A 2,745-nucleotide genomic window follows, 5' to 3' on the forward strand; every position below is an offset into this window, starting at 1 on the left:
CTTTCCTGGTACTTCATTGTCACAAGGGAGTGTACTAGGTTAATGATTTAGCAAGGCATTGGCAATTTGTCCAAGTTGATTTTCCAAGGTCTTGATAGAAACCGCTTGGCTCTTGCACATGAGCCTCAACTCCTCCAATTCAGATTTTTCATTAGACTATTGCAGCTGGAGTTGTTGTCTGTGTGCATATTGTGGTTGCTGAAAACCAGGAGGGTTGTACTGCTTTGCTGGATACTGCTGATAAAGCTGTTGAACCGCGTTTTGAGAATTTCTCCAACTGAAGTTAGGATGATTGCGGTTGTTAGGATGATAGATGGCTGGCACAGGATGCTGTGACATCTAAAAGTTGCTCACGAACTGAGCTGATTCACTAGAAATAACACACTGCTCCATCTCATGGGCACCAGCACAAAGCTCACAGACACTAGTGATCTGATTAACTCCATAATTAGCCAAAGAATCCACCTTCATCATCAAAGCTTTAAGCTGAGCAGCTATAGCAGTAGCTACATCTAACTCCAGAATTCATGCTACCTTGCCCTGAGATAGTTTCTGAGTAGGATTCTGGTATTCATCCGCAGCCATCAGTTCAATTAATTTATAAGCTTCATCGTAGATTTTAGCCCACAAGGCTCCTCTTAATGCTGCATCAAGCATGGGTCTAGAAGTAGCTCCCAAACCATTATAGAAGCAGTTAATGATCTTCTAGTAAGGCATCCCATGGTGAGGACACTTTCTAAGCATCTCCTTGTAGTGATCCCAAGCCTCACATAAAGATTCTCCAGATTTCTGATCAAATTGAGTAAGTGCATTTCTGATTGCCGCAGTCTTCGCCATAGGAAAGAATTTAGTTAAGAATTTTTGAGCAAGATCCTCCCATTTGGTGATAGACCCTGGTGGTAGAGAATATAACCAGCACTTCGCTTTATCCCGTAGAGAGAATGGGAAAAGTCTCAACTTGATAGCATCTTCAGAAACTCCATTGAACTTGAAAGTGTCACAGATCTCGATAAAATCTCTGATGTGCATGTTGGGGTCTTCTATCGGAGAACCCCCAATCTGAATTGAGTTCTGTATCATCTGAATCGTGCTCGACTTGATCTCAAAGGTATTAGCCGATATGGTTGGTCGAACAATGCTCGACTGAATATCATTTAACTTTGGTTGAGAGTAATCCATCAAAGCCTTCAGATTTGCTTCTGGTTCTCCCATTACAATAAGTGCTTCTTCTTCAACTTTCTCCTCGATAAGAACTTCCTCGAAAACTTCCTTAGCTACTATAACTTCTTCCTCAGCTTGATCCAGTCTTCTCTTACAAGACCGAGAACGTGTATGCATACACGCTCGCTAGAGTACCTGAAACACGTCAAGGAAATAAGTAAGTAACAATGTCCGAGTCAATGAACTTTAACGACCACTGTTAGTCGCTAAACATGCGCTAAAATTTACGCAAGTATACGCGTTCACAAGTAGTATAAGATGCAAATCAAATTCGTTCCCAAAGAGACTGGTTTAGGTTAACCTTGTGATTTATGCACTTATGCAACAATGATATGGCTATTATTCAATGCTAAGACGAATAATAAAATGACTTTTAATTATACTAAGATTAACTACTGACAATTATACTAGAGAATATTAACTAAAGAGAGTAAAGAGAGTTGAGAGTTGAATAATATATAACACAAACATGGGATTCTAACTTCATTAAGTACTTCATTCAATAGCCTTTTTGTTCTTAACCTTAGCATGTAATGGTGATGACACTAATCAGATAACACGAAACTGATAAACGCCAACTTTTGTTGCACGAATACTACACTACCAGACATCCAGAAAAGAGATAGACGCTGAAAAGACACCAATTATATTGAGACCCCATATGTTTATAGAATTTGACAACATAACGGTTTAATGCACAAGTTATCTATCATGATTACACAGGACAAGTAAGACGGTTAAAATTACCTATGAATCATGCATAACAATAACACATGAACCTATGCTAGCATGGCAAGTTCTGAACCCTTAAATTCACTGTCGCTTTATTAAAGATTAACACAATATCTTATAAGTTCGCGATGCTCATAAGACGAATAAGCACAACCAATACTAGGTTATCATACAATCACCACACACTAAGGTATCGAAACAAATCAACTAAAGAAATCCATAAATAAATCCGCTAGAACCCCACAATAACGATTAGCCCATAATCGGACTCATCATCAACGTGGGTTCCGATGAAAGCATGGTATAATAAACGTAGTCTTTATAAACAAATAATAAACCAAGTACGAAACAAGAGTATAGGTTCACGAATAAGAAAACTAGCATCCAAAGTACAACTTAGAACAAGAATCACAAGTTTAAACTATGTCTTCTTCGTCTTCGTTGAATCATGCTAAAACGGTCTTCTTACGCCTTCTCCTTGTGCTCTGGTACGTCTCTCTCTTGAAAAATGTCTTTTATTTAGGTATATATAGCAGCCCATGCAAAGTAGAAGTCCTCCAATTAGAAGCCAAGTAGAATCAGTATTTTAACATCCCGACCCGCCACGGCCGCACGCTTTATCAGCGCGGGCGAGTTGCATCTCTGTAGTTTTGGCACGGGCGCGCGCTATGACAACGCGGCCGCACCGTGATCCTGGAAAAAATTCCGCTTTTCTTCAATTCTTGCTGCAATGAATTGGTTTCCCGAGCTTTATTCCATGGATACCATCCTAACACCATATTAGCACCAAAA

General features: G+C 39.5%; 1 non-coding gene across 1 annotated transcript; it reads left to right on the plus strand.

Annotated features, from left to right (window-relative positions):
* The first annotated feature begins 715 nt into the window (after positions 1 to 715).
* On the plus strand, positions 716 to 822 carry LOC141723060 (small nucleolar RNA R71). Its single transcript, XR_012576053.1, has one exon. It is a non-coding gene; the product is annotated as a small nucleolar RNA R71 (small nucleolar RNA).
* The last annotated feature ends 1,923 nt before the right edge of the window (positions 823 to 2,745 follow it).

Source organism: Apium graveolens, chromosome 4, assembly GCF_009905375.1.
Source record: "Apium graveolens cultivar Ventura chromosome 4, ASM990537v1, whole genome shotgun sequence".
Taxonomy (NCBI): domain Eukaryota; kingdom Viridiplantae; phylum Streptophyta; class Magnoliopsida; order Apiales; family Apiaceae; genus Apium; species Apium graveolens.